Below are 25,143 nucleotides of genomic sequence, written 5' to 3'. Positions count from 1 at the left end.
CACTTTCTGCACACTGGGGTTAAGAGCAGAGTGTGTGGGCTCTTCTGAGCCTTGCAGTTACATAGGGATTCAGTTGTCTGAAAAAACGCGTTTATTTCGGGCTGAAAAACACGTTTTGAAAAGAGTACTGTAACTGCCCCATAACTTACATGGGGTTGACCAAACTTGCAGAAACATGTTTATTTCTGCTGAAAAACACGTTTTGACACTTTCTGCACACTGGGGTTAAGAACAGAGTGTGTGGGCTCTTCTGAGCTTTGCAGTTACATAGGGATTCAGTTGTCTGAAAAAACGCGTTTATTTCGGGCTGAAAAACACGTTTTGAAAAGTGTACTGTAACTGCCCCATAACTTACATGGGGTTGACCAAACTTGCAGAAACATGTTTATTTCTGCTGAAAAACATGTTTTTACACTTTCTGCACACTGGGGTAAAGAGCTGAGTGTGTGGGCTCTTCTGAGCTTTGCAGTTACATAGGGATTCAGTTGTCTGAAAAAACGCGTTTATTTCGGGCTGAAAAACACGTTTTGAAAAGTGTACTGTAACTGCCCCATAACTTACATGGGGTTGACCAAACTTGCAGAAACATGTTTATTTCTGCTGAAAAACACGTTTTGACACTTTCTGCACACTGGGGTTAAGAGCAGAGTGTGTGGGCTCTTCTGAGCCTTGCAGTTACATAGGGATTCAGTTGTCTGAAAAAACGCGTTTATTTCGGGCTGAAAAACACGTTTTGAAAAGAGTACTGTAACTGCCCCATAACTTACATGGGGTTGACCAAACTTGCAGAAACATGTTTATTTCTGCTGAAAAACATGTTTTGACACTTTCTGCACACTGGGGTTAAGAGCTGAGTGTGTGGGCTCTTCTGAGCTTTGCAGTTACATAGGGATTCAGTTGTCTGAAAAAACGCGTTTATTTCGGGCTGAAAAACACGTTTTGAAAAGTGTACTGTAACTGCCCCATAACTTACATGGGGTTGACCAAACTTGCAGAAACATGTTTATTTCTGCTGAAAAACATGTTTTGACACTTTCTGCACACTGGGGTTAAGAGCTGAGTGTGTGGGCTCTTCTGAGCTTTGCAGTTACATAGGGATTCAGTTGTCTGAAAAAACGCGTTTATTTCGGGCTGAAAAACACGTTTTGAAAAAAGTGCTTTTACTGCCCCATAACTTACATGGGGTTGACCAAACTTGCAGAAACATGTTTATTTCTGCTGAAAAACATGTTTTGACACTTTCTGCACACTGGGGTTAAGAGCAGAGTGTGTGGGCTCTTCTGAGCCTTGCAGTTACATAGGGATTCAGTTGTCTGAAAAAAACGCGTTTATTTCGAGCTGAAAAACACGTTTTGAAAAGAGTACTGTAACTGCCCCATAACTTACATGGGGTTGACCAAACTTGCAGAAACATGTTTATTTCTGCTGAAAAACATGTTTTGACACTTTCTGCACACTGGGGTTAAGAGCAGAGTGTGTGGGCTCTTCTGAGCCTTGCAGTTACATAGGGATTCAGTTGTCTGAAAAAACGCGTTTATTTCGGGCTGAAAAACACGTTTTGAAAAGTGTACTATAACTGCCCCATAACTTACATGGGGTTGACCAAACTTGCAGAAACATGTTTATTTCTGCTGAAAAACATGTTTTGACACTTTCTGCACACTGGGGTTAAGAGCTGAGTGTGTGGGCTCTTCTGAGCTTTGCAGTTACATAGGGATTCAGTTGTCTGAAAAAACGCGTTTATTTCGGGCTGAAAAACACGTTTTGAAAAGTGTACTGTAACTGCCCCATAACTTACATGGGGTTGACCAAACTTGCAGAAACATGTTTATTTCTGCTGAAAAAAACGTTTTGACACTTTCTGCACACTGGGGTTAAGAGCAGAGTGTGTGGGCTCTTCTGAGCCTTGCAGTTACATAGGGATTCAGTTGGCTGAAAAAACGCGTTTATTTCGGGCTGAAAACACGTTTTGAAAAAAGTGCTTTTACTGCCCCATAACTTACATGGGGTTGACCAAACTTGCAGAAACATGTTTATTTCTGCTGAAAAACATGTTTTGACACTTTCTGCACACTGGGGTTAAGAGCAGAGTGTGTGGGCTCTTCTGAGCCTTGCAGTTACATAGGGATTCAGTTGTCTGAAAAAACGCGTTTATTTCGGGCTGAAAAACACGTTTTGAAAAAAGTGCTGTTACTGCCCCATAACTTACATGGGGTTGACCAAACTTGCAGAAACATGTTTATTTCTGCTGAAAAACATGTTTTGACACTTTCTGCACACTGGGGTTAAGAGCTGAGTGTGTGGGCTCTTCTGAGCTTTGCAGTTACATAGGGATTCAGTTGTCTGAAAAAACGCGTTTATTTCGGGCTGAAAAACACGTTTTGAAAAGTGTACTGTAACTGCCCCATAACTTACATGGGGTTGACCAAACTTGCAGAAACATGTTTATTTCTGCTGAAAAACATGTTTTGACACTTTCTGCACACTGGGGTTAAGAGCTGAGTGTGTGGGCTCTTCTGAGCTTTGCAGTTACATAGGGATTCAGTTGTTTGAAAAAACGCGTTTATTTCGGGCTGAAAAACACGTTTTGAAAAAAGTGCTTTTACTGCCCCATAACTTACATGGGGTTGACCAAACTTGCAGAAACATGTTTATTTCTGCTGAAAAACATGTTTTGACACTTTCTGCACACTGGGGTTAAGAGCAGAGTGTGTGGGCTCTTCTGAGCCTTGCAGTTACATAGGGATTCAGTTGTCTGAAAAAAACGCGTTTATTTCGGGCTGAAAAACACGTTTTGAAAAGAGTACTGTATCTGCCCCATAACTTACATGGGGTTGACCAAACTTGCAGAAACATGTTTATTTCTGCTGAAAAACATGTTTTGACACTTTCTGCACACTGGGGTTAAGAGCAGAGTGTGTGGGCTCTTCTGAGCCTTGCAGTTACATAGGGATTCAGTTGTCTGAAAAAACGCGTTTATTTCGGGCTGAAAAACACGTTTTGAAAAGTGTACTATAACTGCCCCATAACTTACATGGGGTTGACCAAACTTGCAGAAACATGTTTATTTCTGCTGAAAAACATGTTTTGACACTTTCTGCACACTGGGGTTAAGAGCTGAGTGTGTGGGCTCTTCTGAGCTTTGCAGTTACATAGGGATTCAGTTGTCTGAAAAAACGCGTTTATTTCGGGCTGAAAAACACGTTTTGAAAAGTGTACTGTAACTGCCCCATAACTTACATGGGGTTGACCAAACTTGCAGAAACATGTTTATTTCTGCTGAAAAACACGTTTTGACACTTTCTGCACACTGGGGTTAAGAGCAGAGTGTGTGGGCTCTTCTGAGCCTTGCAGTTACATAGGGATTCAGTTGGCTGAAAAAACGCGTTTATTTCGGGCTGAAAAACATGTTTTGAAAAAAGTGCTTTTACTGCCCCATAACTTACATGGGGTTGACCAAACTTGCAGAAACATGTTTATTTCTGCTGAAAAACATGTTTTGACACTTTCTGCACACTGGGGTTAAGAGCAGAGTGTGTGGGCTCTTCTGAGCCTTGCAGTTACATAGGGATTCAGTTGTCTGAAAAAACGCGTTTATTTCGGGCTGAAAAACACGTTTTGAAAAAAGTGCTGTTACTGCCCCATAACTTACATGGGGTTGACCAAACTTGCAGAAACATGTTTATTTCTGCTGAAAAACATGTTTTGACACTTTCTGCACACTGGGGTTAAGAGCAGAGTGTGTGGGCTCTTCTGAGCCTTGCAGTTACATAGGGATTCAGTTGTCTGAAAAAACGCGTTTATTTCGGGCTGAAAAACACGTTTTGAAAAGAGTACTGTAACTGCCCCATAACTTACATGGGGTTGACCAAACTTGCAGAAACATGTTTATTTCTGCTGAAAAACATGTTTTGACACTTTCTGCACACTGGGGTTAAGAGCTGAGTGTGTGGGCTCTTCTGAGCTTTGCAGTTACATAGGGATTCAGTTGTCTGAAAAAACGCGTTTATTTCGGGCTGAAAAACACGTTTTGAAAAAAGTGCTGTTACTGCCCCATAACTTACATGGGGTTGACCAAACTTGCAGAAACATGTTTATTTCTGCTGAAAAACATGTTTTGACACTTTCTGCACACTGGGATTAAGAGCAGAGTGTGTGGGCTCTTCTGAGCCTTGCAGTTACATAGGGATTCAGTTGTCTGAAAAAACGCGTTTATTTCGGGCTGAAAAACACGTTTTGAAAAGTGTACTGTAACTGCCCCATAACTTACATGGGGTTGACCAAACTTGCAGAAACATGTTTATTTCTGCTGAAAAACACGTTTTGACACTTTCTGCACACTGGGGTTAAGAGCAGAGTGTGTGGGCTCTTCTGAGCTTTGCAGTTACATAGGGATTCAGTTGTCTGAAAAAACGCGTTTATTTCGGGCTGAAAAACACGTTTTGAAAAGTGTACTGTAACTGCCCCATAACTTACATGGGGTTGACCAAACTTGCAGAAACATGTTTATTTCTGCTGAAAAACATGTTTTTACACTTTCTGCACACTGGGGTTAAGAGCTGAGTGTGTGGGCTCTTCTGAGCTTTGCAGTTACATAGGGATTCAGTTGTCTGAAAAAACGCGTTTATTTCGGGCTGAAAAACACGTTTTGAAAAGTGTACTGTAACTGCCCCATAACTTACATGGGGTTGACCAAACTTGCAGAAACATGTTTATTTCTGCTGAAAAACACGTTTTGACACTTTCTGCACACTGGGGTTAAGAGCAGAGTGTGTGGGCTCTTCTGAGCCTTGCAGTTACATAGGGATTCAGTTGTCTGAAAAAACGCGTTTATTTCGGGCTGAAAAACACGTTTTGAAAAGTGTACTGTAACTGCCCCATAACTTACATGGGGTTGACCAAACTTGCAGAAACATGTTTATTTCTGCTGAAAAACATGTTTTGACACTTTCTGCACACTGGGGTTAAGAGCTGAGTGTGTGGGCTCTTCTGAGCTTTGCAGTTACATAGGGATTCAGTTGTCTGAAAAAACGCGTTTATTTCGGGCTGAAAAACACGTTTTGAAAAGTGTACTGTAACTGCCCCATAACTTACATGGGGTTGACCAAACTTGCAGAAACATGTTTATTTCTGCTGAAAAACATGTTTTGACACTTTCTGCACACTGGGGTTAAGAGCAGAGTGTGTGGGCTCTTCTGAGCCTTGCAGTTACATAGGGATTCAGTTGTCTGAAAAAACGCGTTTATTTCGGGCTGAAAAACACGTTTTGAAAAGTGTACTGTAACTGCCCCATAACTTACATGGGGTTGACCAAACTTGCAGAAACATGTTTATTTCTGCTGAAAAACATGTTTTTACACTTTCTGCACACTGGGGTTAAGAGCTGAGTGTGTGGGCTCTTCTGAGCTTTGCAGTTACATAGGGATTCAGTTGTCTGAAAAAACGCGTTTATTTCGGGCTGAAAAACACGTTTTGAAAAGTGTACTGTAACTGCCCCATAACTTACATGGGGTTGACCAAACTTGCAGAAACATGTTTATTTCTGCTGAAAAACACGTTTTGACACTTTCTGCACACTGGGGTTAAGAGCAGAGTGTGTGGGCTCTTCTGAGCCTTGCAGTTACATAGGGATTCAGTTGTCTGAAAAAACGCGTTTATTTCGGGCTGAAAAACACGTTTTGAAAAGAGTACTGTAACTGCCCTATAACTTACATGGGGTTGACCAAACTTGCAGAAACATGTTTATTTCTGCTGAAAAACATGTTTTGACACTTTCTGCACACTGGGGTTAAGAGCTGAGTGTGTGGGCTCTTCTGAGCTTTGCAGTTACATAGGGATTCAGTTGTCTGAAAAAACGCGTTTATTTCGGGCTGAAAAACACGTTTTGAAAAGTGTACTGTAACTGCCCCATAACTTACATGGGGTTGACCAAACTTGCAGAAACATGTTTATTTCTGCTGAAAAACATGTTTTGACACTTTCTGCACACTGGGGTTAAGAGCTGAGTGTGTGGGCTCTTCTGAGCTTTGCAGTTACATAGGGATTCAGTTGTCTGAAAAAACGCGTTTATTTCGGGCTGAAAAACACGTTTTGAAAAGTGTACTGTAACTGCCCCATAACTTACATGGGGTTGACCAAACTTGCAGAAACATGTTTATTTCTGCTGAAAAACATGTTTTTACACTTTCTGCACACTGGGGTTAAGAGCTGAGTGTGTGGGCTCTTCTGAGCTTTGCAGTTACATAGGGATTCATTTGGCTGAAAAAACGCGTTTATTTCGGGCTGAAAAACACGTTTTGAAAAAAGTGCTGTTACTGCCCCATAACTTACATGGGGTTGACCAAACTTGCAGAAACATGTTTATTTCTGCTGAAAAACATGTTTTGACACTTTCTGCACACTGGGGTTAAGAGCAGAGTGTGTGGGCTCTTCTGAGCCTTGCAGTTACATAGGGATTCAGTTGTCTGAAAAAACGCGTTTATTTCGGGCTGAAAAACACGTTTTGAAAAGTGTACTATAACTGCCCCATAACTTACATGGGGTTGACCAAACTTGCAGAAACATGTTTATTTCTGCTGAAAAACATGTTTTGACACTTTCTGCACACTGGGGTTAAGAGCTGAGTGTGTGGGCTCTTCTGAGCTTTGCAGTTACATAGGGATTCAGTTGTCTGAAAAAACGCGTTTATTTCGGGCTGAAAAACACGTTTTGAAAAGTGTACTGTAACTGCCCCATAACTTACATGGGGTTGACCAAACTTGCAGAAACATGTTTATTTCTGCTGAAAAACACGTTTTGACACTTTCTGCACACTGGGGTTAAGAGCAGAGTGTGTGGGCTCTTCTGAGCTTTGCAGTTACATAGGGATTCAGTTGTCTGAAAAAACGCGTTTATTTCGGGCTGAAAAACACGTTTTGAAAAAAGTGCTGTTACTGCCCCATAACTTACATGGGGTTGACCAAACTTGCGGAAACATGTTTATTTCTGCTAAAAAACATGTTTTTACACTTTCTGCACACTGGGGTTAAGAGCTGAGTGTGTGGGCTCTTCTGAGCTTTGCAGTTACATAGGGATTCAGTTGTCTGAAAAAACGCGTTTATTTCGGGCTGAAAAACACGTTTTGAAAAGTGTACTGTAACTGCCCCATAACTTGCATGGGGTTGACCAAACTTGCAGAAACATGTTTATTTCTGCTGAAAAACACGTTTTGACACTTTCTGCACACTGGGGTTAAGAGCAGAGTGTGTGGGCTCTTCTGAGCCTTGCAGTTACATAGGGATTCAGTTGGCTGAAAAAACACGTTTATTTCGGGCTGAAAAACACGTTTTGAAAAAAGTGCTTTTACTGCCCCATAACTTACATGGGGTTGACCAAACTTGCAGAAACATGTTTATTTCTGCTGAAAAACATGTTTTGACACTTTCTGCACACTGGGGTTAAGAGCTGAGTGTGTGGGCTCTTCTGAGCTTTGCAGTTACATAGGGATTCAGTTGTCTGAAAAAACGCGTTTTTTTCGGGCTGAAAAACACGTTTTGAAAAGTGTACTGTAACTGCCCCATAACTTACATGGGGTTGACCAAACTTGCAGAAACATGTTTATTTCTGCTGAAAAACATGTTTTTACACTTTCTGCACACTGGGGTTAAGAGCTGAGTGTGTGGGCTCTTCTGAGCTTTGCAGTTACATAGGGATTCAGTTGGCTGAAAAAACGCGTTTATTTCGGGCTGAAAAACACGTTTTGAAAAGTGTACTGTAACTGCCCCATAACTTACATGGGGTTGACCAAACTTGCAGAAACATGTTTATTTCTGCTTAAAAACATGTTTTTACACTTTCTGCACACTGGGGTTAAGAGCTGAGTGTGTGGGCTCTTCTGAGCTTTGCAGTTACATAGGGATTCAGTTGGCTGAAAAAACGCGTTTCTTTCGGGCTGAAAAACACGTTTTGAAAAAAAGTGCTGTTACTGCCCCATAACTTACATGGGGTTGACCAAACTTGCAGAAACATGTTTATTTCTGCTGAAAAACATGTTTTGACACTTTCTGCACACTGGGGTTAAGAGCAGAGTGTGTGGGCTCTTCTGAGCCTTGCAGTTACATAGGGATTCAGTTGTCTGAAAAAACGCGTTTATTTCGGGCTGAAAAACACGTTTTGAAAAGTGTACTATAACTGCCCCATAACTTACATGGGGTTGACCAAACTTGCAGAAACATGTTTATTTCTGCTGAAAAACATGTTTTGACACTTTCTGCACACTGGGGTTAAGAGCTGAGTGTGTGGGCTCTTCTGAGCTTTGCAGTTACATAGGGATTCAGTTGTCTGAAAAAACGCGTTTATTTCGGGCTGAAAAACACGTTTTGAAAAGTGTACTGTAACTGCCCCATAACTTACATGGGGTTGACCAAACTTGCAGAAACATGTTTATTTCTGCTGAAAAACACGTTTTGACACTTTCTGCACACTGGGGTTAAGAGCAGAGTGTGTGGGCTCTTCTGAGCCTTGTAGTTACATAGGGATTCAGTTGTCTGAAAAAACGCGTTTATTTCGGGCTGAAAAACACGTTTTGAAAAAAGTGCTGTTACTGCCCCATAACTTACATGGGGTTGACCAAACTTGCGGAAACATGTTTATTTCTGCTAAAAAACATGTTTTGACACTTTCTGCACACTGGGGTTAAGAGCTGAGTGTTTGGGCTCTTCTGAGCTTTGCAGTTACATAGGGATTCAGTTGTCTGAAAAAACGCGTTTATTTCGGGCTGAAAAACACGTTTTGAAAGGTGTACTGTAACTGCCCCATAACTTACATGGGGTTGACCAAACTTGCAGAAACATGTTTATTTCTGCTGAAAAACACGTTTTGACACTTTCTGCACACTGGGGTTAAGAGCAGAGTGTGTGGGCTCTTCTGAGCTTTGCAGTTACATAGGGATTCAGTTGTCTGAAAAAACGCGTTTATTTCGGGCTGAAAAACACGTTTTGAAAAGTGTACTGTAACTGCCCCATAACTTACATGGGGTTGACCAAACTTGCAGAAACATGTTTATTTCTGCTGAAAAACATGTTTTTACACTTTCTGCACACTGGGGTTAAGAGCTGAGTGTGTGGGCTCTTCTGAGCTTTGCAGTTACATAGGGATTCAGTTGTCTGAAAAAACGCGTTTATTTCGGGCTGAAAAACACGTTTTGAAAAGTGTACTGTAACTGCCCCATAACTTACATGGGGTTGACCAAACTTGCAGAAACATGTTTATTTCTGCTGAAAAACACGTTTTGACACTTTCTGCACACTGGGGTTAAGAGCAGAGTGTGTGGGCTCTTCTGAGCCTTGTAGTTACATAGGGATTCAGTTGTCTGAAAAAACGCGTTTATTTCGGGCTGAAAAACACGTTTTGAAAAAAGTGCTGTTACTGCCCCATAACTTACATGGGGTTGACCAAACTTGCGGAAACATGTTTATTTCTGCTAAAAAACATGTTTTGACACTTTCTGCACACTGGGGTTAAGAGCTGAGTGTTTGGGCTCTTCTGAGCTTTGCAGTTACATAGGGATTCAGTTGTCTGAAAAAACGCGTTTATTTCGGGCTGAAAAACACGTTTTGAAAGGTGTACTGTAACTGCCCCATAACTTACATGGGGTTGACCAAACTTGCAGAAACATGTTTATTTCTGCTGAAAAACACGTTTTGACACTTTCTGCACACTGGGGTTAAGAGCAGAGTGTGTGGGCTCTTCTGAGCTTTGCAGTTACATAGGGATTCAGTTGTCTGAAAAAACGCGTTTATTTCGGGCTGAAAAACACGTTTTGAAAAGTGTACTGTAACTGCCCCATAACTTACATGGGGTTGACCAAACTTGCAGAAACATGTTTATTTCTGCTGAAAAACATGTTTTTACACTTTCTGCACACTGGGGTTAAGAGCTGAGTGTGTGGGCTCTTCTGAGCTTTGCAGTTACATAGGGATTCAGTTGTCTGAAAAAACGCGTTTATTTCGGGCTGAAAAACACGTTTTGAAAAGTGTACTGTAACTGCCCCATAACTTACATGGGGTTGACCAAACTTGCAGAAACATGTTTATTTCTGCTGAAAAACACGTTTTGACACTTTCTGCACACTGGGGTTAAGAGCAGAGTGTGTGGGCTCTTCTGAGCCTTGCAGTTACATAGGGATTCAGTTGGCTGAAAAAACGCGTTTATTTCGGGCTGAAAAACACGTGAATCCCTATGTAACTGCAAAGCTCAGAAGAGCCCACACACTCTGCTCTTAACCCCAGTGTGCAGAAAGTGTCAAAACATGTTTTTCAGCAGAAATAAACATGTTTCTGCAAGTTTGGTCAACCCCATGTAAGTTATGGGGCAGTAACAGCACTTTTTTCAAAACGTGTTTTTCAGCCCGAAATAAACGCGTTTTTTCAGCCAAGTGAATCCCTATGTAACTGCAAGGCTCAGAAGAGCCCACACACTCTGCTCTTAACCCCAGTGTGCAGAAAGTGTCAAAACATGTTTTTCAGCAGAAATAAACATGTTTCTGCAAGTTTGGTCAACCCCATGTAAGTTATGGGGCAGTAAAAGCACTTTTTTCAAAACGTGTTTTTCAGCCCGAAATAAACGCGTTTTTTCAGCCAAGTGAATCCCTATGTAACTGCAAGGCTCAGAAGAGCCCACACACTCTGCTCTTAACCCCAGTGTGCAGAAAGTGTCAAAACGTGTTTTTCAGCAGAAATAAACATGTTTCTGCAAGTTTGGTCAACCCCATGTAAGTTATGGGGCAGTTACAGTACACTTTTCAAAACGTGTTTTTCAGCCCGAAATAAACGCGTTTTTTCAGACAACTGAATCCCTATGTAACTGCAAAGCTCAGAAGAGCCCACACACTCAGCTCTTAACCCCAGTGTGCAGAAAGTGTCAAAACATGTTTTTCAGCAGAAATAAACATGTTTCTGCAAGTTTGGTCAACCCCATGTAAGTTATGGGGCAGTAAAAGCACTTTTTTCAAAACGTGTTTTTCAGCCCGAAATAAACGCGTTTTTTCAGACAACTGAATCCCTATGTAACTGCAAAGCTCAGAAGAGCCCACACACTCAGCTCTTAACCCCAGTGTGCAGAAAGTGTCAAAACATGTTTTTCAGCAGAAATAAACATGTTTCTGCAAGTTTGGTCAACCCCATGTAAGTTATGGGGCAGTTACAGTACACTTTTCAAAACGTGTTTTTCAGCCCGAAATAAACGCGTTTTTTCAGACAACTGAATCCCTATGTAACTGCAAAGCTCAGAAGAGCCCACACACTCAGCTCTTAACCCCAGTGTGCAGAAAGTGTCAAAACATGTTTTTCAGCAGAAATAAACATGTTTCTGCAAGTTTGGTCAACCCCATGTAAGTTATGGGGCAGTAACAGCACTTTTTTCAAAACGTGTTTTTCAGCCCGAAATAAACGCGTTTTTTCAGCCAAGTGAATCCCTATGTAACTGCAAGGCTCAGAAGAGCCCACACACTCTGCTCTTAACCCCAGTGTGCAGAAAGTGTCAAAACATGTTTTTCAGCAGAAATAAACATGTTTCTGCAAGTTTGGTCAACCCCATGTAAGTTATGGGGCAGTAAAAGCACTTTTTTCAAAACGTGTTTTTCAGCCCGAAATAAACGCGTTTTTTCAGCCAAGTGAATCCCTATGTAACTGCAAGGCTCAGAAGAGCCCACACACTCTGCTCTTAACCCCAGTGTGCAGAAAGTGTCAAAACGTGTTTTTCAGCAGAAATAAACATGTTTCTGCAAGTTTGGTCAACCCCATGTAAGTTATGGGGCAGTTACAGTACACTTTTCAAAACGTGTTTTTCAGCCCGAAATAAACGCGTTTTTTCAGACAACTGAATCCCTATGTAACTGCAAAGCTCAGAAGAGCCCACACACTCAGCTCTTAACCCCAGTGTGCAGAAAGTGTCAAAACATGTTTTTCAGCAGAAATAAACATGTTTCTGCAAGTTTGGTCAACCCCATGTAAGTTATGGGGCAGTAAAAGCACTTTTTTCAAAACGTGTTTTTCAGCCCGAAATAAACGCGTTTTTTCAGACAACTGAATCCCTATGTAACTGCAAAGCTCAGAAGAGCCCACACACTCAGCTCTTAACCCCAGTGTGCAGAAAGTGTCAAAACATGTTTTTCAGCAGAAATAAACATGTTTCTGCAAGTTTGGTCAACCCCATGTAAGTTATGGGGCAGTTACAGTACACTTTTCAAAACGTGTTTTTCAGCCCGAAATAAACGCGTTTTTTCAGACAACTGAATCCCTATGTAACTGCAAAGCTCAGAAGAGCCCACACACTCAGCTCTTAACCCCAGTGTGCAGAAAGTGTCAAAACATGTTTTTCAGCAGAAATAAACATGTTTCTGCAAGTTTGGTCAACCCCATGTAAGTTATGGGGCAGTTACAGTACTCTTTTCAAAACGTGTTTTTCAGCCCGAAATAAACGCGTTTTTTCAGACAACTGAATCCCTATGTAACTGCAAGGCTCAGAAGAGCCCACACACTCTGCTCTTAACCCCAGTGTGCAGAAAGTGTCAAAACATGTTTTTCAGCAGAAATAAACATGTTTCTGCAAGTTTGGTCAACCCCATGTAAGTTATGGGGCAGTAAAAGCACTTTTTTCAAAACGTGTTTTTCAGCCCGAAATAAACGCGTTTTTTCAGCCAACTGAATCCCTATGTAACTGCAAGGCTCAGAAGAGCCCACACACTCTGCTCTTAACCCCAGTGTGCAGAAAGTGTCAAAACGTGTTTTTCAGCAGAAATAAACATGTTTCTGCAAGTTTGGTCAACCCCATGTAAGTTATGGGGCAGTTACAGTACACTTTTCAAAACGTGTTTTTCAGCCCGAAATAAACGCGTTTTTTCAGACAACTGAATCCCTATGTAACTGCAAAGCTCAGAAGAGCCCACACACTCAGCTCTTTACCCCAGGGTGCAGAAAGTGTAAAAACATGTTTTTCAGCAGAAATAAACATGTTTCTGCAAGTTTGGTCAACCCCATGTAAGTTATGGGGCAGTTACAGTACACTTTTCAAAACGTGTTTTTCAGCCCGAAATAAACGCGTTTTTTCAGACAACTGAATCCCTATGTAACTGCAAAGCTCAGAAGAGCCCACACACTCTGTTCTTAACCCCAGTGTGCAGAAAGTGTCAAAACGTGTTTTTCAGCAGAAATAAACATGTTTCTGCAAGTTTGGTCAACCCCATGTAAGTTATGGGGCAGTTACAGTACTCTTTTCAAAACGTGTTTTTCAGCCCGAAATAAACGCGTTTTTTCAGACAACTGAATCCCTATGTAACTGCAAGGCTCAGAAGAGCCCACACACTCTGCTCTTAACCCCAGTGTGCAGAAAGTGTCAAAACATGTTTTTCAGCAGAAATAAACATGTTTCTGCAAGTTTGGTCAACCCCATGTAAGTTATGGGGCAGTAAAAGCACTTTTTTCAAAACGTGTTTTTCAGCCCGAAATAAACGCGTTTTTTCAGCCAACTGAATCCCTATGTAACTGCAAGGCTCAGAAGAGCCCACACACTCTGCTCTTAACCCCAGTGTGCAGAAAGTGTCAAAACGTGTTTTTCAGCAGAAATAAACATGTTTCTGCAAGTTTGGTCAACCCCATGTAAGTTATGGGGCAGTTACAGTACACTTTTCAAAACGTGTTTTTCAGCCCGAAATAAACGCGTTTTTTCAGACAACTGAATCCCTATGTAACTGCAAAGCTCAGAAGAGCCCACACACTCAGCTCTTAACCCCAGTGTGCAGAAAGTGTAAAAACATGTTTTTCAGCAGAAATAAACATGTTTCTGCAAGTTTGGTCAACCCCATGTAAGTTATGGGGCAGTTACAGTACACTTTTCAAAACGTGTTTTTCAGCCCGAAATAAACGCGTTTTTTCAGACAACTGAATCCCTATGTAACTGCAAAGCTCAGAAGAGCCCACACACTCTGCTCTTAACCCCAGTGTGCAGAAAGTGTCAAAACGTGTTTTTCAGCAGAAATAAACATGTTTCTGCAAGTTTGGTCAACCCCATGTAAGTTATGGGGCAGTTACAGTACACATTTCAAAACGTGTTTTTCAGCCCGAAATAAACGCGTTTTTTCAGACAACTGAATCCCTATGTAACTGCAAAGCTCAGAAGAGCCCAAACACTCAGCTCTTAACCCCCGTGTGCAGAAAGTGTCAAAACATGTTTTTTAGCAGAAATAAACATGTTTCCGCAAGTTTGGTCAACCCCATGTAAGTTATGGGGCAGTAACAGCACTTTTTTCAAAACGTGTTTTTCAGCCCGAAATAAACGCGTTTTTTCAGACAACTGAATCCCTATGTAACTACAAGGCTCAGAAGAGCCCACACACTCTGCTCTTAACCCCAGTGTGCAGAAAGTGTCAAAACATGTTTTTCAGCAGAAATAAACATGTTTCTGCAAGTTTGGTCAACCCCATGTAAGTTATGGCGCAGTAAAAGCACTTTTTTCAAAACGTGTTTTTCAGCCCGAAATAAACGCGTTTTTTCAGCCAACTGAATCCCTATGTAACTGCAAGGCTCAGAAGAGCCCACACACTCTGCTCTTAACCCCAGTGTGCAGAAAGTGTCAAAACGTGTTTTTCAGCAGAAATAAACATGTTTCTGCAAGTTTGGTCAACCCCATGTAAGTTATGGGGCAGTTACAGTACACTTTTCAAAACGTGTTTTTCAGCCCGAAATAAACGCGTTTTTTCAGACAACTGAATCCCTATGTAACTGCAAAGCTCAGAAGAGCCCACACACTCAGCTCTTAACCCCAGTGTGCAGAAAGTGTAAAAACATGTTTTTCAGCAGAAATAAACATGTTTCTGCAAGTTTGGTCAACCCCATGTAAGTTATGGGGCAGTTACAGTACACTTTTCAAAACGTGTTTTTCAGCCCGAAATAAACGCGTTTTTTCAGACAACTGAATCCCTATGTAACTGCAAAGCTCAGAAGAGCCCACACACTCTGCTCTTAACCCCAGTGTGCAGAAAGTGTCAAAACGTGTTTTTCAGCAGAAATAAACATGTTTCTGCAAGTTTGGTCAACCCCATGTAAGTTATGGGGCAGTTACAGTACACTTTTCAAAACGTGTTTTTCAGCCCGAAATAAACGCGTTTTTTCAGACAACTGAATCCCTATGTAACTGCAAAGCTCAGAAGAGCCCAAACACTCAGCTCTTAACCCCAGTGTGCAGAAAGTGTCAAAACATGTTTTTTAGCAGAAATAAACATGTTTCCGCAAGTTTGGTCAACCCCATGTAAGTTATGGGGCAGTAACAGCACTTTTTTCAAAACGTGTTTTTCAGCCCGAAATAAACGCGTTTTTTCAGACAACTGAATCCCTATGTAACTACAAGGCTCAGAAGAGCCCACACACTCTGCTCTTAACCCCAGTGTGCAGAAAGTGTCAAAACGTGTTTTTCAGCAGAAATAAACATGTTTCTGCAAGTTTGGTCAACCCCATGTAAGTTATGGGGCAGTTACAGTACACTTTTCAAAACGTGTTTTTCAGCCCGAAATAAACGCGTTTTTTCAGACAACTGAATCCCTATGTAACTGCAAAGCTCAGAAGAGCCCACACACTCAGCTCTTAACCCCCGTGTGCAGAAAGTGTCAAAACATGTTTTTTAGCAGAAATAAACATGTTTCCGCAAGTTTGGTCAACCCCATGTAAGTTATGGGGCAGTAACAGCACTTTTTTCAAAACGTGTTTTTCAGCCCGAAATAAACGCGTTTTTTCAGACAACTGAATCCCTATGTAACTACAAGGCTCAGAAGAGCCCACACACTCTGCTCTTAACCCCAGTGTGCAGAAAGTGTCAAAACATGTTTTTCAGCAGAAATAAACATGTTTCTGCAAGTTTGGTCAACCCCATGTAAGTTATGGCGCAGTAAAAGCACTTTTTTCAAAACGTGTTTTTCAGCCCGAAATAAACGCGTTTTTTCAGCCAACTGAATCCCTATGTAACTGCAAGGCTCAGAAGAGCCCACACACTCTGCTCTTAACCCCAGTGTGCAGAAAGTGTCAAAACGTGTTTTTCAGCAGAAATAAACATGTTTCTGCAAGTTTGGTCAACCCCATGTAAGTTATGGGGCAGTTACAGTACACTTTTCAAAACGTGTTTTTCAGCCCGAAATAAACGCGTTTTTTCAGACAACTGAATCCCTATGTAACTGCAAAGCTCAGAAGAGCCCACACACTCAGCTCTTAACCCCAGTGTGCAGAAAGTGTCAAAACATGTTTTTCAGCAGAAATAAACATGTTTCTGCAAGTTTGGTCAACCCCATGTAAGTTATGGGGCAGTTACAGTACACTTTTCAAAACGTGTTTTTCAGCCCGAAATAAACGCGTTTTTTCAGCCAACTGAATCCCTATGTAACTGCAAAGCTCAGAAGAGCCCACACACTCAGCTCTTAACCCCAGTGTGCAGAAAGTGTAAAAACATGTTTTTCAGCAGAAATAAACATGTTTCTGCAAGTTTGGTCAACCCCATGTAAGTTATGGGGCAGTTACAGTACACTTTTCAAAACGTGTTTTTCAGCCCGAAATAAACGCGTTTTTTCAGACAACTGAATCCCTATGTAACTGCAAAGCTCAGAAGAGCCCACACACTCAGCTCTTAACCCCAGTGTGCAGAAAGTGTCAAAACATGTTTTTCAGCAGAAATAAACATGTTTCTGCAAGTTTGGTCAACCCCATGTAAGTTATGGGGCAGTAAAAGCACTTTTTTCAAAACGTGTTTTTCAGCCCGAAATAAACGCGTTTTTTCAGCCAACTGAATCCCTATGTAACTGCAAGGCTCAGAAGAGCCCACACACTCTGCTCTTAACCCCAGTGTGCAGAAAGTGTCAAAACGTGTTTTTCAGCAGAAATAAACATGTTTCTGCAAGTTTGGTCAACCCCATGTAAGTTTTGGGGCAGTTACAGTACACTTTTCAAAACGTGTTTTTCAGCCCGAAATAAACGCGTTTTTTCAGACAACTGAATCCCTATGTAACTGCAAAGCTCAGAAGAGCCCACACACTCAGCTCTTAACCCCAGTGTGCAGAAAGTGTAAAAACATGTTTTTCAGTAGAAATAAACATGTTTCTGCAAGTTTGGTCAACCCCATGTAAGTTATGGGGCAGTTACAGTACACTTTTCAAAACGTGTTTTTCAGCCCGAAATAAACGCGTTTTTTTCAGACAACTGAATCCCTATGTAACTGCAAAGCTCAGAAGAGCCCACACACTCTGCTCTTAACCCCAGTGTGCAGAAAGTGTCAAAACGTGTTTTTCAGCAGAAATAAACATGTTTCTGCAAGTTTGGTCAACCCCATGTAAGTTATGGGGCAGTTACAGTACACTTTTCAAAACGTGTTTTTCAGCCCGAAATAAACGCGTTTTTTCAGACAACTGAATCCCTATGTAACTGCAAAGCTCAGAAGAGCCCAAACACTCAGCTCTTAACCCCCGTGTGCAGAAAGTATCAAAACATGTTTTTTAGCAGAAATAAACATGTTTCCGCAAGTTTGGTCAACCCCATGTAAGTTATGGGGCAGTAACAGCACTTTTTTCAAAACGTGTTTTTCAGCCCGAAATAAACGCGTTTTTTCAGACAACTGAATCCCTATGTAACTGCAAAGCTCAGAAGAGCCCACACACTCTGCTCTTAACCCCAGTGTGCAGAAAGTGTCAAAACGTGTTTTTCAGCAGAAATAAACATGTTTCTGCAAGTTTGGTCAACCCCATGTAAGTTATGGGGCAGTTACAGTACACTTTTCAAAACGTGTTTTTCAGCCCGAAATAAACGCGTTTTTTCAGACAACTGAATCCCTATGTAACTGCAAAGCTCAGAAGAGCCCACACACTCAGCTCTTAACCCCAGTGTGCAGAAAGTGTCAAAACATGTTTTTCAGCAGAAATAAACATGTTTCTGCAAGTTTGGTCAACCCCATGTAAGTTATGGGGCAGTTATAGTACACTTTTCAAAACGTGTTTTTCAGCCCGAAATAAACGCGTTTTTTCAGACAACTGAATCCCTATGTAACTGCAAGGCTCAGAAGAGCCCACACACTCTGCTCTTAACCCCAGTGTGCAGAAAGTGTCAAAACATGTTTTTCAGCAGAAATAAACATGTTTCTGCAAGTTTGGTCAACCCCATGTAAGTTATGGGGCAGTAACAGCACTTTTTTCAAAACGTGTTTTTCAGCCCGAAATAAACGCGTTTTTTCAGCCAACTGAATCCCTATGTAACTGCAAAGCTCAGAAGAGCCCACACACTCAGCTCTTAACCCCAGTGTGCAGAAAGTGTAAAAACATGTTTTTCAGCAGAAATAAACATGTTTCTGCAAGTTTGGTCAACCCCATGTAAGTTATGGGGCAGTTACAGTACACTTTTCAAAACGTGTTTTTCAGCCCGAAATAAACGCGTTTTTTCAGACAACTGAATCCCTATGTAACTGCAAAGCTCAGAAGAGCCCACACACTCAGCTCTTAACCCCAGTGTGCAGAAAGTGTCAAAACATGTTTTTCAGCAGAAATAAACATGTTTCTGCAAGTTTGGTCAACCCCATGTAAGTTATGGGGCAGTTACAGTACTCTTTTCAAAACGTGTTTTTCAGCCCGAAATAAACGCGTTTTTTCAGACAACTGAATCCCTATGTAACTGCAAGGCTCAGAAGAGCCCACACACTCTGCTCTTAACCCCAGTGTGCAGAAAGTGTCAAAACATGTTTTTCAGCAGAAATAAACATGTTTCTGCAAGTTTGGTCAACCCCATGTAAGTTATGGGGCAGTTACAGTACACTTTTCAAAACGTGTTTTTCAGCCCGAAATAAACGCGTTTTTTCAGACAACTGAATCCCTATGTAACTGCAAAGCTCAGAAGAGCCCACACACTCTGCTCTTAACCCCAGTGTGCAGAAAGTGTCAAAACGTGTTTTTCAGCAGAAATAAACATGTTTCTGCAAGTTTGGTCAACCCCATGTAAGTTATGGGGCAGTTACAGTACACTTTTCAAAACGTGTTTTTCAGCCCGAAATAAACGCGTTTTTTCAGACAACTGAATCCCTATGTAACTGCAAAGCTCAGAAGAGCCCAAACACTCAGCTCTTAACCCCCGTGTGCAGAAAGTGTCAAAACATGTTTTTTAGCAGAAATAAACATGTTTCCGCAAGTTTGGTCAACCCCATGTAAGTTATGGGGCAGTAACAGCACTTTTTTCAAAACGTGTTTTTCAGCCCGAAATAAACGCGTTTTTTCAGACAACTGAATCCCTATGTAACTACAAGGCTCAGAAGAGCCCACACACTCTGCTCTTAACCCCAGTGTGCAGAAAGTGTCAAAACGTGTTTTTCAGCAGAAATAAACATGTTTCTGCAAGTTTGGTCAACCCCATGTAAGTTATGGGGCAGTTACAGTACACTTTTCAAAACGTGTTTTTCAGCCCGAAATAAACGCGTTTTTTCAGACAACTGAATCCCTATGTAACTGCAAAGCTCAGAAGAGCCCACACACTCAGCTCTTAACCCCAGTGTGCAGAAAGTGTCAAAACATGTTTTTCAGCAGAAATAAACATGTTTCTGCAAGTTTGGTCAACCCCATGTAAGTTATGGGGCAGTTATAGTACACTTTTCAAAACGTGTTTTTCAGCCCGAAATAAACGCGTTTTTTCAGACAACTGAATCCCTATGTAACTGCAAGGCTCAGAAGAGCCCACACACTCTGCTCTTAACCCCAGTGTGCAGAAAGTGTCAAAACATGTTTTTCAGCAGAAATAAACATGTTTCTGCAAGTTTGGTCAACCCCATGTAAGTTATGGGGCAGTAACAGCACTTTTTTCAAAACGTGTTTTTCAGCCCGAAATAAAAGCGTTTTTTCAGCCAACTGAATCCCTATGTAACTGCAAAGCTCAGAAGAGCCCACACACTCAGCTCTTAACCCCAGTGTGCAGAAAGTGTCAAAACATGTTTTTCAGCAGAAATAAACATGTTTCTGCAAGTTTGGTCAACCCCATGTAAGTTATGGGGCAGTTATAGTACACTTTTCAAAACGTGTTTTTCAGCCCGAAATAAACACGTTTTTTCAGACAACTGAATCCCTATGTAACTGCAAGGCTCAGAAGAGCCCACACACTCTGCTCTTAATCCCAGTGTGCAGAAAGTGTCAAAACATGTTTTTCAGCAGAAATAAACATGTTTCTGCAAGTTTGGTCAACCCCATGTAAGTTATGGGGCAGTAACAGCACTTTTTTCAAAACGTGTTTTTCAGCCCGAAATAAACGCGTTTTTTCAGACAACTGAATCCCTATGTAACTGCAAAGCTCAGAAGAGCCCACACACTCAGCTCTTAACCCCAGTGTGCAGAAAGTGTCAAAACATGTTTTTCAGCAGAAATAAACATGTTTCTGCAAGTTTGGTCAACCCCATGTAAGTTATGGGGCAGTTACAGTACTCTTTTCAAAACGTGTTTTTCAGCCCGAAATAAACGCGTTTTTTCAGACAACTGAATCCCTATGTAACTGCAAGGCTCAGAAGAGCCCACACACTCTGCTCTTAACCCCAGTGTGCAGAAAGTGTCAAAACATGTTTTTCAGCAGAAATAAACATGTTTCTGCAAGTTTGGTCAACCCCATGTAAGTTATGGGGCAGTAACAGCACTTTTTTCAAAACGTGTTTTTCAGCCCGAAATAAACGCGTTTTTTCAGACAACTGAATCCCTATGTAACTGCAAGGCTCAGAAGAGCCCACACACTCTGCTCTTAACCCCAGTGTGCAGAAAGTGTCAAAACATGTTTTTCAGCAGAAATAAACATGTTTCTGCAAGTTTGGTCAACCCCATGTAAGTTATGGGGCAGTAAAAGCACTTTTTTCAAAACGTGTTTTTCAGCCCGAAATAAACGCGTTTTTTCAGCCAACTGAATCCCTATGTAACTGCAAGGCTCAGAAGAGCCCACACACTCTGCTCTTAACCCCAGTGTGCAGAAAGTGTCAAAACGTGTTTTTCAGCAGAAATAAACATGTTTCTGCAAGTTTGGTCAACCCCATGTAAGTTATGGGGCAGTTACAGTACACTTTTCAAAACGTGTTTTTCAGCCCGAAATAAACGCGTTTTTTCAGACAACTGAATCCCTATGTAACTGCAAAGCTCAGAAGAGCCCACACACTCAGCTCTTAACCCCAGTGTGCAGAAAGTGTCAAAACATGTTTTTCAGCAGAAATAAACATGTTTCTGCAAGTTTGGTCAACCCCATGTAAGTTATGGGGCAGTTATAGTACACTTTTCAAAACGTGTTTTTCAGCCCGAAATAAACGCGTTTTTTCAGACAACTGAATCCCTATGTAACTGCAAGGCTCAGAAGAGCCCACACACTCAGCTCTTAACCCCAGTGTGCAGAAAGTGTCAAAACGTGTTTTTCAGCAGAAATAAACATGTTTCTGCAAGTTTGGTCAACCCCATGTAAGTTATGGGGCAGTTACAGTACACTTTTCAAAACGTGTTTTTCAGCCCGAAATAAACGCGTTTTTTCAGACAACTGAATCCCTATGTAACTGCAAAGCTCAGAAGAGCCCACACACTCAGCTCTTAACCCCAGTGTGCAGAAAGTGTCAAAACATGTTTTTCAGCAGAAATAAACATGTTTCTGCAAGTTTGGTCAACCCCATGTAAGTTATGGGGCAGTTACAGTACACTTTTCAAAACGTGTTTTTCAGCCCGAAATAAACGCGTTTTTTCAGACAACTGAATCCCTATGTAACTGCAAAGCTCAGAAGAGCCCACACACTCAGCTCTTAACCCCAGTGTGCAGAAAGTGTCAAAACATGTTTTTCAGCAGAAATAAACATGTTTCTGCAAGTTTGGTCAACCCCATGTAAGTTATGGGGCAGTTACAGTACTCTTTTCAAAACGTGTTTTTCAGCCCGAAATAAACGCGTTTTTTCAGACAACTGAATCCCTATGTAACTGCAAGGCTCAGAAGAGCCCACACACTCTGCTCTTAACCCCAGTGTGCAGAAAGTGTCAAAACATGTTTTTCAGCAGAAATAAACATGTTTCTGCAAGTTTGGTCAACCCCATGTAAGTTATGGGGCAGTAAAAGCACTTTTTTCAAAACGTGTTTTTCAGCCCGAAATAAACGCGTTTTTTCAGCCAACTGAATCCCTATGTAACTGCAAGGCTCAGAAGAGCCCACACACTCTGCTCTTAACCCCAGTGTGCAGAAAGTGTCAAAACGTGTTTTTCAGCAGAAATAAACATGTTTCTGCAAGTTTGGTCAACCCCATGTAAGTTATGGGGCAGTTACAGTACACTTTTCAAAACGTGTTTTTCAGCCCGAAATAAACGCGTTTTTTCAGACAACTGAATCCCTATGTAACTGCAAAGCTCAGAAGAGCCCACACACTCAGCTCTTTACCCCAGTGTGCAGAAAGTGTAAAAACATGTTTTTCAGCAGAAATAAACATGTTTCTGCAAGTTTGGTCAACCCCATGTAAGTTATGGGGCAGTTACAGTACACTTTTCAAAACGTGTTTTTCAGCCCGAAATAAACGCGTTTTTTCAGACAACTGAATCCCTATGTAACTGCAAAGCTCAGAAGAGCCCACACACTCTGTTCTTAACCCCAGTGTGCAGAAAGTGTCAAAACGTGTTTTTCAGCAGAAATAAACATGTTTCTGCAAGTTTGGTCAACCCCATGTAAGTTATGGGGCAGTTACAGTACTCTTTTCAAAACGTGTTTTTCAGCCCGAAATAAACGCGTTTTTTCAGACAACTGAATCCCTATGTAACTGCAAGGCTCAGAAGAGCCCACACACTCTGCTCTTAACCCCAGTGTGCAGAAAGTGTCAAAACATGTTTTTCAGCAGAAATAAACATGTTTCTGCAAGTTTGGTCAACCCCATGTAAGTTATGGGGCAGTAAAAGCACTTTTTTCAAAACGTGTTTTTCAGCCCGAAATAAACGCGTTTTTTCAGCCAACTGAATCCCTATGTAACTGCAAGGCTCAGAAGAGCCCACACACTCTGCTCTTAACCCCAGTGTGCAGAAAGTGTCAAAACGTGTTTTTCAGCAGAAATAAACATGTTTCTGCAAGTTTGGTCAACCCCATGTAAGTTATGGGGCAGTTACAGTACACTTTTCAAAACGTGTTTTTCAGCCCGAAATAAACGCGTTTTTTCAGACAACTGAATCCCTATGTAACTGCAAAGCTCAGAAGAGCCCACACACTCAGCTCTTAACCCCAGTGTGCAGAAAGTGTAAAAACATGTTTTTCAGCAGAAATAAACATGTTTCTGCAAGTTTGGTCAACCCCATGTAAGTTATGGGGCAGTTACAGTACACTTTTCAAAACGTGTTTTTCAGCCCGAAATAAACGCGTTTTTTCAGACAACTGAATCCCTATGTAACTGCAAAGCTCAGAAGAGCCCACACACTCTGCTCTTAACCCCAGTGTGCAGAAAGTGTCAAAACGTGTTTTTCAGCAGAAATAAACATGTTTCTGCAAGTTTGGTCAACCCCATGTAAGTTATGGGGCAGTTACAGTACACTTTTCAAAACGTGTTTTTCAGCCCGAAATAAACGCGTTTTTTCAGACAACTGAATCCCTATGTAACTGCAAAGCTCAGAAGAGCCCACACACTCTGCTCTTAACCCCAGTGTGCAGAAAGTGTCAAAACATGTTTTTCAGCAGAAATAAACATGTTTCTGCAAGTTTGGTCAACCCCATGTAAGTTATGGGGCAGTAACAGCACTTTTTTCAAAACGTGTTTTTCAGCCCGAAATAAACGCGTTTTTTCAGACAACTGAATCCCTATGTAACTGCAAGGCTCAGAAGAGCCCACACACTCTGCTCTTAACCCCAGTGTGCAGAAAGTGTCAAAACATGTTTTTCAGCAGAAATAAACATGTTTCTGCAAGTTTGGTCAACCCCATGTAAGTTATGGGGCAGTAAAAGCACTTTTTTCAAAACGTGTTTTTCAGCCCGAAATAAACGCGTTTTTTCAGCCAAGTGAATCCCTATGTAACTGCAAGGCTCAGAAGAGCCCACACACTCTGCTCTTAACCCCAGTGTGCAGAAAGTGTCAAAACGTGTTTTTCAGCAGAAATAAACATGTTTCTGCAAGTTTGGTCAACCCCATGTAAGTTATGGGGCAGTTACAGTACACTTTTCAAAACGTGTTTTTCAGCCCGAAATAAACGCGTTTTTTCAGACAACTGAATCCCTATGTAACTGCAAAGCTCAGAAGAGCCCACACACTCAGCTCTTAACCCCAGTGTGCAGAAAGTGTCAAAACATGTTTTTCAGCAGAAATAAACATGTTTCTGCAAGTTTGGTCAACCCCATGTAAGTTATGGGGCAGTAAAAGCACTTTTTTCAAAACGTGTTTTTCAGCCCGAAATAAACGCGTTTTTTCAGACAACTGAATCCCTATGTAACTGCAAAGCTCAGAAGAGCCCACACACTCAGCTCTTAACCCCAGTGTGCAGAAAGTGTCAAAACATGTTTTTCAGCAGAAATAAACATGTTTCTGCAAGTTTGGTCAACCCCATGTAAGTTATGGGGCAGTTACAGTACACTTTTCAAAACGTGTTTTTCAGCCCGAAATAAACGCGTTTTTTCAGACATCTGAATCCCTATGTAACTGCAAAGCTCAGAAGAGCCCACACACTCAGCTCTTAACCCCAGTGTGCAGAAAGTGTCAAAACATGTTTTTCAGCAGAAATAAACATGTTTCTGCAAGTTTGGTCAACCCCATATAAGTTATGGGGCAGTTACAGTACTCTTTTCAAAACGTGTTTTTCAGCCCGAAATAAACGCGTTTTTTCAGACAACTGAATCCCTATGTAACTGCAAGGCTCAGAAGAGCCCACACACTCTGCTCTTAACCCCAGTGTGCAGAAAGTGTCAAAACATGTTTTTCAGCAGAAATAAACATGTTTCTGCAAGTTTGGTCAACCCCATGTAAGTTATGGGGCAGTAAAAGCACTTTTTTCAAAACGTGTTTTTCAGCCCGAAATAAACGCGTTTTTTCAGCCAACTGAATCCCTATGTAACTGCAAGGCTCAGAAGAGCCCACACACTCTGCTCTTAACCCCAGTGTGCAGAAAGTGTCAAAACGTGTTTTTCAGCAGAAATAAAC

The sequence above is a fragment of the Lepisosteus platostomus genome, chromosome 17 (assembly GCF_059453375.1).
Source record: "Lepisosteus platostomus isolate fLepPlt1 chromosome 17, fLepPlt1.hap1, whole genome shotgun sequence".
NCBI lineage: Eukaryota > Metazoa > Chordata > Actinopteri > Semionotiformes > Lepisosteidae > Lepisosteus > Lepisosteus platostomus.
Note: the sequence above shows the minus strand (reverse complement) of the source record.